The sequence below is a fragment of the Camellia sinensis genome, chromosome 14 (assembly GCF_055761805.1).
Source record: "Camellia sinensis isolate YWXY chromosome 14, ASM5576180v1, whole genome shotgun sequence".
Classification (NCBI taxonomy): Eukaryota; Viridiplantae; Streptophyta; class Magnoliopsida; order Ericales; family Theaceae; genus Camellia; species Camellia sinensis.
The window spans coordinates 55,697,574-55,710,608 of NC_138974.1; positions in this window are offsets into that span (position 1 = coordinate 55,697,574).

The following is a 13,035-nucleotide window of genomic DNA, read 5'->3' on the forward strand; positions in this document are numbered from 1 at the left end:
ATTGACTAACTTTTATTTAATTTTTATTTTATAATCTCACATCAAGAAAAAAAGAAAAAAAATGAATTGTTTTACTTACATAAAGTGAATCTTCTACTCCCATTATATAAGTAAAATGAGATTTTTAGTGAGAAGCTTTATGATCAATATCTCATACTAATTTTTTTGATTTTCTTAATTTTAAACAATTAAGAAAATCTCAATTGACTAACTTCCATTTAATTTACATTTTACAAAATATAAAAAAATTAAATATAATTATCATATTTTTATTAAATAATATATTATTTTATCTTGTGTATAACACGGGTAATATGCTAGTACAGACATAATGCTTAATATGCTTAATCCTTTGCAGACATCTAATGTGTAGTTTGAGTTTTTTATCCTTCTCTTAGTTTCATTTTTTTTTTTTCAAAAGTAATGTTATGTAATTCAAGAATAGTAATAATAATAAATAATAAAAAAAAAATCCACAAAATTAATTAAATTATAAAACTATAATGTAGATTTAAACTTAATATGATATCAATCATCCTCAAAATAAATAGATTTATGCACTTTAAATCGTAAGGTTTTTTTTTTCTGTTCTTTTCTCTTACACTTGATTATAAAATGAAGATGTCCATTTTAAGATCAACCTATCTTAAATTGTAAATCACTTAAAAGAGATATTTTAAAACCATACTTCTACAATGACCGAAAAATTTGATCACAAATAGCACCAACCTCTTGCATTTAGGATGATTGTAGAAGGATGTAAATTGTGATCAAATATCTCTTAAGTGATTTTAAAATATCTCTTTTAGGATGATTTTAAAATATCTCTTTAAAATATCTTTGTCCATTTTAGGATGATTTTAAAATATCTCTTTTAAGTGATTTACATTAAAAATAAAAAGAAAGCAATCCTATCATTTCATTAATCATTGCAATCTTATCAATTCATAAACTTGTAAATATCTTTCTGAATTGAAATGAAAATATGGATAAGATTGTAAAATCATTTTAGAAATGGACAAAGATTGAGAGAAGATAGGGGTGTAATTTTGGCCCGTGGCTCACGGACGGGTCGAAGCCTATCAGGGGCTTGAGGTGGGCCCAGTCCATTAAGACCCGTTTAGGCCCGAGACCGTGGGCCAGGGCTTCGGCCATCGTTTTGAAGCCCGACCCATGGACCCGTTCAAGGCCCGCCCAAAAGCCCGGTCTAAGGCCCAGCCCACCCAATACCCTGTGTTATTTTTAATGAAAAATAATAGAATTTTGGTAGAAAAAATAAAATAAAATAAAAATTGTTTAAGCCCACCCAAGCATGCCCAAAGCCCGAGTCCAAACCCCTGCCTGAGGCCCGGCCCACTGGCCCGCTCAAAACCCGAATATCCCTGAGTCTGAACCTAGTTTTCTGATCTGTGGGCCGGCCAGGCCCAATTTTTTTACAGGAGCCCACAAAGCCTGACATGGGTGGGGCCGGGCCGGGCCGGGCCGGGCCAGACCAAAATTACACTCCCAAGAGAAGATAGGTCATAGTCTTCTTAGGTGGCACATACAAAGCAAGCCTATCAACCTTAGAATTGGCCTAGTGAACATAAATTAGTGGATAAAATTTGAAGTTTGAGAATGTATTCACTTTAAATCTATCTATTAGTAGCAATAAGTTTATTGGGGCCATGTTCATACAAGGTATTAATGTCGTGTATTTAACGGTCCCTGCAAGTGAATAATGTGATTAATTTTCAAAATTAATTGAAGTGTATATAAATTAATTTGGATACTTGATTATAAAAAATAAATAAATTAAAAAAGGCAAGCCTATCAATCAATATCACTAGGTCAGACAATTATGTATTAAAAGGCAAGCCTATCAATCAACATCACTAGGTCAGACAATTATGTATTAAAAGGCAAGCCTATCAATCAACATCACTAGGTCAGACAATTATGTATGTGTATGTATATCACGAGGTCTACGTTTTCCTAAATTTGGGTAGCAACTTTTTCTAGAGGTTTAAGCCTTTTTTTTTTTTTTTTTTTTTTGGTCTTTGATGGAAAAAAGGTGATAGCAGAATCTACTTTTTAACTTGGAAGAAATTTACAATACTGCTACAGACCCCATTGGGGGTCGACCCCCAGTGGCGTAATGCTATTCGTCAATTTTTTTTTTTTTTTTTTTTCTTTCTTTCTGACCAATCACCCACAGTCACGTTGGGGGTCACTGGGGGTCGCCCCCGTACTGGGGGTCCCCGCATTTTCTAAAAATTTATAATATGCATTCTTTTAAAAGATACGCATTGTAAAAAAATTATAATTTTTTTATGATAAATTTTATAATTATTTATAATGTGTTATGATATTTTATAATAAAGTTATAAATAATAAATTTATGATGTGCATTTTAAAGTTAGGAATGATACTATTATGATAAATTGTGATTTTTGTTATGACATTTTCAATTAAAAAAAAAAAGTTACGACTTTTGTTCATGAAAAAGTTATGACATTTGGGTTTAAATTATGAAATTTTGTAAAAAAATTATGAAAGACATATCATATGTACTTTTTTTAGAGTGCACATTGTAACATCTCCCTAAACATATGATTGTAAATATTCTATTTGTACCTCAAATTTTATTTATGTTCCATCATTTTTTATTAAAAATTTTTTGGGGGTGGGGGGAAATGGGGGTGATTTTTTTTTTTCTCCAAAATGGATGATGTTAATAGGTTAATAAATTAAATTATTACCAATAGGCATTCAATATTTCCAAACAATATTGAGTCTTTGGGTGATTATTAGTTCGGCGGGGAAAAAAATCAAGAAGCCAGAAGTTGAGCTAAATATAACTAAATTGACATGAAATTTTGAAATTGTTTGTATTAAGAAATTGTCAATAAGCTTAGGCCACGGGACGGGACATCACAACATCGACTCTTATCAGAATTGTTGGGCACAGTTTGGAAAATATCGATATCAATATGGACTCCTATAAAATTTAGACAACGCAGTATTTATTAAAAAATAAACAAACAAAACAAAATAAAACAAACTTCATATATATAGTTTATTTATTTATAATATTCCTAGTATTATCGAATCAACTATGAACTGTTAGACGAGCTTAAAACTGTAAAACCTTTTGGGTTGGGCTTGCTGCTAGCGGGCTTGAAGGTTGCCCTGTGACGGACCAGGCTTGGCCCACATTCCACTATCTAGGCTTAGCTTTTTTTTTTTTTTTGGGAAAATTACCCACAGGTCTTATTTGAAATATGTGTATACTATTTAATCCAATAACTTTTTGAGTAAACCCAAAAGTCCTACTTTTCCTCTCTCTCTCTTTTTCTGCATTTTTCTCTCATCTTCTTTGTCATGGACGACGATCGGTGATCATGTCATTCTTATTCTCTTTCTCTTTCTAATATATAGTTACGGGTGACCGACGACCACCATTGATCGGGGTTCACCGGTAACCACCAACCATCGAAATCAACTCATGACTTCACCATCACCGACGACGAATAAGATATATTTCCGACGAAGAAGATGAGTAGATCTATTTAGATCTGATGTAAATCTACATCAGATCTGAGTAGATCTATATCAGATTTGGCTAAATATAAACAAAAAATAATTGTTAGAGTACAATCCTCTCTCTATATCCGCCTTTCTCCTTCGAGCTCTTATTTTTTTTATATTTTCTCTGCTATACACTTCTTTTTTTCTGTTCTAATGGAGAAAATTTTTAAATTCTGAACAAGTAGTTTTTGAGTTTTAGTTACAGGCGGTGAAAAATGTAAAATTTTACAGTTTAAAATTTTTTTGGTGCTGGAATGAATCATGGTATAAAACTGTAAAATTTTACAGCTTCATAACATTCTTTAGAACTGTAAAATTTTACAGTTTCATAACATGTTTTTCAATTAGATTAATAAGGATAAATGCTTAATAAATTTTTGCTTTGAAACTGTAACATTTTACAGTTTCAAAACTTATTTTTCAATTTGATCAATATTGGAGATTATTTGCTTAAATTTTACAAAAATTGAAAAATAACATATGTTTTTTCCATTGTTGCTGTTTTTTGTCGTTTCATTTTTTTTTCTTTTAGTTTATTAATATTTAGCACATTTTGCTATGTTTTTTCGCTTTAATTTCTCCATTTATTCTTTTTTTTTTCTGCAATATTCTAGACATTCCGGTGAGTCTTCAGTGATGTTCTTAATGTCCAGTGAACGTTCTGAACATTCCGGCGACTTCCATTAACATTCTTAACACTCCGGTGAACTTCCGGCGATACTCCAGCGACTTCCCGATGATGTTGAACATTCTGACGAGTCTCCGACGACCGTTTGACGGAAATCCGACAGTTGTAAAATGTAACAGTGTCTGTAAATCTAAAAAAAAAAAATAAGATTTTTTGGTAACAATTAAAATGTATAGGACTAATTGGTGCAAGTGTTTTGTTTGAGGATTAGTTGGGTCTTGAACTTTGTATATGGGACTTATCAGTAAGTTCCCTTTTTTTTTTTTTTGAACTATAAAAAATGATGTTCTGAGGTGTCATCACTACATTCGTAGGCCCAAGCCCCGGGGTAGCCGGTTGCCAGCCTGATTTAACCCAATCCATAGGAAGGGACCCACCACCGAGGCACCAGTGGAGCTCATCAACCTCCCCAGCCATGGACAAGTTTCGATCGGTGCACAGTGCGAGGTCTCTGAAGAGAGCCCCTGGAAAATCCAGGATTTTCGCGCCCCTCAAGAGTTGAACTTGACTCATGGCTGTGGGAAGGCAATGCCTTCACCACTAGGCCACCACCCTCGGTGGTTATCTAGGCTTAGCTTAAACAATGGCTTTGGATAATGGTATTTGGTAGGTGTTAGCAAAAATTTGGTTTGGGTCAAATCAATAGGGAAGAGTAGATAGGAAAATCAATTTTCATAAACAAACAAATTGATCAAGCAATGTGGTTGATGTCTTATGCCTTGACAGATTTAAGGACTTCTTTGGATGTTGTTATGCGAAAAAACAAATGCAAACTAAATGAAATTCGATTGAATAATACTCAAACTTGTTACTTAATTTCAAGAATCAAATTACAAGTCTACAAATGATTACAATCGAAAGGGCCAAACTGAGTACAAAAGCTGAATTACAAATATACTACTCCTAAGTTAAGATAGACTATTCCTAAATAAATTACACTACTCATAAATTTTACATGAGTTGTGAATTTAGTTGTAGGTCCTCTTTGATCTTCTCTTCTTTGCCTATTTATAGGCTTCACCCACGGTTCCCTTAAAGAACTACTCTAGGCAATTTTTTCTTCTAAGCCACGTTGCCACAAACATACTGGGAAGTTACTTCCATCACTCCATATGACTGTCACGTTGCCTTATTTTTCACAACTTCTTTAACCACTTTCCATGCCTCCTGCTAAAAGAATAACAACAAATAATAATAATAATAATAATAATAATATTATGGCAATAATTTATTTATAAAAAAATGATTTATGGTCTAAATCGACACATAAAAATCAACAAGTCACAGTCAATAAAATTAAATTTAGGCATAATTGACAGACCACAACTAATTAGATTAGATTTGGCTTATTGACAGGCCATAATCGATAGAAAATAAAATATAGTGTCAATAATGCCCCCCTCATTTAAGGTAAAAATGAATTTTACCTTGAATGATATAAAAGACAAAACCTGGATCAAACCATATTCATTAAATATTGTATTAGAAATGGTCATATGTTTGCAATAAAATGACTATCTATTTCATTTGCAAAATGCAAATGCCAATTAACTGGCAAATTTACAAAACCACACCCAATCAGGATAAGCAATAATATCAAATATTCTTAATATTTTTGACAGTCGATGGTACACGTTTCACTGTCGAACATACCCATATATGTAGCAAACTTTGTTTACTGTGTTAAACACACTTGATACAATCTCAATGCAGGACTTCTTTTCTACATTTGAGAATATGGCCACTCAAGAATAATTGCTGCTTATATTCACCATGATCTTGAAGAACAAAAACCAAAGTCAAACCATCTAGACGATATTGGATCATTCGCCAATTATTTTTTCCAAGGCCACTAATGCCATCTTATCATCTTGGCCTGGTGCTCGATAGGAAATTCAAAATAGTGAGGGCCAATTTTTGGCTAATTACCTTTCACTAAAAAAGAAAGAAATATTTGAAAAAAGAAATATATTGTCTAAATATTGTTCTTTTGTTTATTAAATTCATACTTTGGTGTGACCCACAAAGTCAAAGTAAATTTTGAACAATAAAAACCATAGTATAAATTGGCTTTAAGAACTCATTTATTTCATCACTTTGAATGATATCAAATATGTTAAATTCATGAACGGTCAATTTTAGCCATGTTTGGCTCAAAAACTTGTTTTTCTCCCAAATAATTTTTATCATCTCTTGTCAGAAGAGGTTGTTGTTCGTCATTTTTTTTTTTTTTTTTTTTGTCTTTTTTGTTCATAATTTCTAGCCGTATTTGGCTTAAAATTGTGCCCCCTACGTTCATAATTTTTAACTATCTTTGACTTAAAATTATGCCCCCCAAGTAAATCTTCACCATCATCTTGTGATAGATTTTTAACATCTTTCGAGAGAATAGATTGTTTTTTAATTTTAGTCATTGATGGCTCGTGAAAACTCTCTAAAGTCACGTTATCTTCATGACTTGGTGTGTTGATTCCTCGAGCCATATTATTTTCATACATTGACTCTTCATGAATAACGGTTTGCATTTTGTGAGCCAACTTGAAATTAAATATGATGTTAAGTTCTTCAAACAATTTTTGCTTTTTATGTGAAAACATGCTTTACCAATAATTGCTCTATTCAAAGAAGAAGAGCATTTTTTATTTTTATGAATGAGCCACTAGGTTGGCCCAACTCTGAATCACTATGCATATTCGTTTGCGGGTGATGCTATGGTACATTTAGGTGTACCATACATTTAGTTATGAACTTATATGATTTTATATCATAACCTATACCATATTAGTCATAACTATCACCATATTAACTCATAACTTAGTTATATTCAATTATTTACTTATACCATATTACTTCATAACCAGGTCATTAAAAGTGACCTGCTAAACAGGTCACTTTTTATAGTTATGAGCTAAAATCATATTTCTTTATAACTATAATCAAATTGATCATAACTTAGCTATAACTACATCTCATAACCAACACCATTTTGTTCATAACTAATATCACATATTTCATAACCACATCTCATAACCAACACCATTTTAGTCATAACTAACATCACATATTTCATAATCATAATCACATATCTCATAACCAACATCACTTTGATCATAACAAATATCACATATCTCATAACTGTTGATCACATATCTCATAACCACATCTCATAACCAATCCCTTTGAGTCATAACCAACATCACATATCTCATAACCACTAGTCACATATCTCATAACCAACACCTTTTTGTCATAACTAATATCACATATCTCATAACCACTAATCACACATCTCATAACTACTACCCACATACATCATAACCACATCTCATAACCAATCCCTTTGAGTCATAACCAACATCACATATCTCATAACCACTAGTTACATATCTCGTAACCAACACCTTTTTGTCATGACCAATATCACATATTTCATAACCACTAATCACATATCTTATAATTAACACCTTTTTGCTCATAACCACATCACTTTGATCATAACCAACATCACATATCTCATAACTACTAGTCACATATCTAATAACCAACATCACATATCTCACAACCACTAGTCACATAACCAATATCTCATAACTCATAACCATTAATACATATAGCATAACTACACCCTTTGACACCACTTTGCTCATAACCATTACCCACATATCTCATAACCACTAACACATATAACATAACCAAATACCATTTGACACCACTTTGCTCATAACCATTACCCACATATCTCATAACTACTAACACATATAGTATAACCAAATACCCTTTGACACTACTTTGCTCATAACCATTACTCACATATCGCATAACCACTCATAACTATTACTCACATATCTCATAGCCACTAACACATGTAGCATAACCAAATACCCTTTGACACCACTTTGCTCATAACCATTACCCACATATCTCATAACCACTCATAACCATTACCCACATATATCATAACCACTAACACATATAGTATAACCAAACACCCTTTGACACCACTTTGCTCATAACCATTACCCACATATCTCATAACCACTCATAACCATTACCCACATATCTCATAACCACTAACACATATACCATAACCAAACATCCTTTGGCACCACTTTACTCATAACCATTACCCACATATCTCATAACCACTAACACATATAGCATAACCAAACACCTTTTGACACCACTTTGCTCATAACTATTACCCACATATCTCATAACCACTAACACATATAGCATAACCAAACACCTTTTGACACCACTTTGCTCATAACTATTACCCACATATCTCATAACCACTAACACGTATAGCATAACCAAATACCCTTTGACACCACTTTGCTCGTAACCATTAGCCACATATCTCATAACCACTAACACATATAGCATAACCAAACACCATTTGACACCACTTTGCTCATAACCATTGCCTACATATCTCATAACCACTAACACATATAGCATAACCAAACACCCTTTGACACCACTTTACTCATAACCATTACCCACATATCTCATAACCAACATCACATATATCATAACTACTAATCACATATCTCATAACCAAACACCTTTTGACTTATAACTATACCACTCTGCTCATAACCAAAATCACATATCTCGTAATCACTAATCATATATCTCATTACCTTTACCCACATATATTATAACCACATCTCATAACTAGCACCCTTTGTTTCATAATCAATATCACATATATCATAACTACTAATCATATATCTCAGAACCACTACCCACATATAGGGGTATAAATTTAGCCCATGAGCTCGCGGCACACCCCAAGTCTGCTCGTGCCCTGGGTAGGCCTAACTAGGCTTGAGTCTAAACCCAACCTAAGACCCTGAGCTATGTGTTCTAGAGCCCGACCCGACCCTGGTGTGTTATGGAGTGTGACCCATCCCGTGAGATCGCCCCGAAATTTTCTTTCCCATCTAGCTCGACCTGACCCCAATGGCTCCTTGCCCCCATTGTCAGTGCAATGGTCAAAAATTTAAATCAAAACAATTTGAAAGAGTCATATAACCGTTAATTCCACCAACAATCAATTTTATTTTTTTTTATTTTTATATATATAAATTAACTCCTCCCTCCCAAGTCCTATAAATACCACCCCTCTCACATTTTATTTCTCACAACAAATTTGTCTCTCAAACTCTCATTCTCTCTAAACTTTCATACATATACAAATCTTTGGCCGTAGTTATGATTTTATCAATTTGTACATATCTTATAGAACTGTTGAAAATGAATATTACGATTTTGTTGTACTGTTTTGCTATCTCAGCTCTCTTCATCTATCAAACATCTCTCTCATTCCTTACTGTCACTGTAGATATCTCCGATGTTCCTTATCGGAAACAACACCATCTTTGACATTATTTTCACAGACGACAAGTCCGTTCAATCTCTCTTACTCATATTCCCTTTCCTTTCGCTCTATTGGTTAATTTTCTCTAACTCTCATTTTATGTTCCATGGCTATAAGTCGTGGATTAAATTATTTGATTATTGTCATTACATTTTGTGTTTATCTGTATCATTAGAGATCCCGATTGGTGATTAAATTATTTAAAAAATTTAGATGTTTTTGTTACACCAATTAGTGGATAGTTACATAATTTTGGTTAATGTTATGAAATTTTGGAAATTAGTTACGACATTTGTGATTTTCTAGAATTTTAAACAATTTCGTTACGCCAATTAGTGATGCAGTTATGTATTTTCTATTTTATATCACAAAACTTTATGACTTGATTACAATATTATGGTCTGTTTGGTAACTATTCCATTTTTAGTTTTCAGTTTATATTTATAAAAATTTTAAAAACTGTAAAAGGCCTGTCACCTTTCTTTATCCTTTTCATTGCTGTAAAAGGCCAAGACCCTAGATTGAGAAGGGTGTACCAACTGAACTCTTCAAGATGAAAAAAATAAAATTCTCGAATCATAGAACATCGATGATAAAAGTAAACAAGAGGTCGACAATAACAAGGCATGTTGCCAATTAGTTCCAATTGACGTTTTGGTGGCAAATGCTACTGTGCAAAGAATTGTCAGAGCTAAAATGATGGTTTGGCCATTTTCAAGAGAATATTTTATGGGAAAAGACGATTGAATAATGGCATTCAATTTTCTATATGCACTTGCTGTTGCGCATTTGCTTCGAAAATGAGCGAAAACACTAAACAAAATGGCTTCATAGCCTTTGCTAGAAATTTATACAAAACAAATATCCATCAAAATACTAACAGATTTAAGTCCATACAAAAAAACAAATATCCATCAACTATCGTTTAAGAGTATTTATACAAAATACTAACAAATTTAAGTCCTCAATTTTTTTTTAAAAAAAAAAATCTTAGTTTAGAATATTTTTCTGCAGCCTATTTTTTTTTTTTTTTGTTACTAAAAATCATGAACTAATTTTTTGTGGTAGAGGAAAGGGAGCGGCAATAGTGGTGAAGATGGTGGATAAAAGATGATGGTGATGGTCATGGTCATGGTCATGGTGAAAGAGATTAGTAGTGAAGTTGTGGTAGTGGTAGTGTAAATGGAGTGACAGGGGTGAAGGAGAGGTAATGGTAGTAGTAGTGGTAGTAGTGGTAGTGGTGGTAATGAAGTGATGGCGATGGCAGTAGTAATGGTAGTTGTAGAGGTGAAGTGGCGACAGTAAAAGTAGTGGTGGTGGTGGAATAGCGTTTGTAGTAGTGGTGAAGGTGGTAGAGGAGATGGGTGGTGAGAGAGATAAATGAGTGAGAGATAGATAGAGGAGAGAAAGAGAGACAGAGTGATGAGCGAGAGAGAGAGAGAGAGAGAAAGAACGCAAACACAGTGGGAGAGAGAGAGAGAGAACAACGCAAATAGAGAAAATGGGAGTGAGAGAGTGAACAACGCAAACACAGTGGGAGAGAGAGAGAGAAAGAAAAAGAGATAGAGAGTGAGAGACAAAAAAGAGACATAGAGAGAAGAGAGATGAACGATAGAGATAGAGAGAAGAGAGATGAGCGAGAGAGACATAAAGAGAAGAGAGATGAACGAGAGAGACAGAGAGAAAGATAGAGAGAAGAGAGATGAGCGAGAGAGATAAAGAGAAGAGAGATGAACGAAAGAGACAGAGAGAGAAAAGAGATGAGAAAAGAGATGAGAGAAAAGATAGATGAGTGAGAGACACAGAGAGAGATAGATAGACAGACAGACAGACAGAGAAGAGTGATGAGTGAGAGAGAGAAAGAGAAGAGAGAAATGAAGGAAGATAAAAAAATGGATGAAAATATATAGACAGAGAGAGAGAGAGAGCGAAAAGAGATAAACGAGAGAGAGAGAGAGAGACAAAGAGAGATGAGCGAGAGAGCGAGAGAGATAAAGAGAAGAGAGACAGAGAGAGAAGAAAGATGAGAGAGATAAAGAGAAGAAAGATGGACGAGAGACACAGAGAGAAAGAGAGACAGACAGACAGACAGAGAAGAGTGATGAATGATGAGTGAGAGAGAGAAAGAGAAGAGAGACAGAGACATAGAGAGAAAGAAAGAGACAGACAGACAAAGAAGAGTGATGAGTGAGAGAAAGAGAGATAAGAGAGACAGAGATAGAGACACATAGAGAAAGAGAGAGACAGATAGACAGACAGAGAAGAGTTATGAGTGAGAGAGAGAAAGAGAAGAGAGACAGAGATAGAGAGATAAAAAGATGAAAAAATGGGTGAAAGGAGAAATGTTCAAAAGAGTAAGACGACGTCGTTTTTATTTTTTTTTATTTTTTCTTTTTGTAACAGAAAAATACTATTGCATTTATTTAAACCATTTTATGACTATATATATATGAAACCGTCTCAAAGCCACAATATATATATATATATTTTTTAAACTTTTTTTTTGCAACGGTACGTTTTACGATCGCACAAAACTTTTTCTTTTTTTTTTCGACTGTAGCTGGTACCGTCGCAAATACTCTTTTTTTTTTGCGACAGCAATTTCTATCATCGCAAATACTCTATTTTTTTGCGATGCCAAGTTATGTCGTCTCAAAAAGTCACATTTTTTGGCAACGGCAAGTTGTGCCGTCTCAAAAAGTCACATTTTTTTGAGACGGTAAGTTCTGACGTCTCCAAAAGTCACATTTTTTGCGACGACAAGCTGTGCCGTCTCAAAAAGTCACATTTTTTAGCGACGACAAGTTGTGCCGACTCAAAAAGTCACATTTTTTGAGATGGGAAGTTGTGCCGTCTCTAAAAGTCATATTTTTTGCGACAGCAAGTTATGCCATCGCAAAAAGTCATTTTTTGCGACGGCAAATGTGACGTCGCAAAAAGTTCCGCCTCATAAGCCCACTTTTCTTGTAGTGTGGTGTGGTTATGAGATATGTGATTAGTGGTTATGAGTAAAGTGGTGTGGTTATGAGCCAAAGAATGTTGGTTATGAGATATGTGATTAGTGGTTATAAGTAAAGTGGTATGGTTATGAGCCAAAGAGTATTAATTATGAGATATATGACTAATGGTTATGAGATATGTGATGTTAATTATGATCAAAGTGGTGTGACAATGAGCCAAAGGGTGTTATGAGATATGTGATTAGTGGTTATGATATATGTGATGTTAGTTATGAGCCAAAGAGTGTTGGTTATGAGATATGTGGGTAATGGTTATGAGATATGTGATTATTGTTTATGAGATATGTGATTTTGGTTATGAACAAAGTGGTGTAGTTATGAGTCAAAAGAGTGTTTGGTTATGAGATATGTGGTTATTAGTTATAAATATG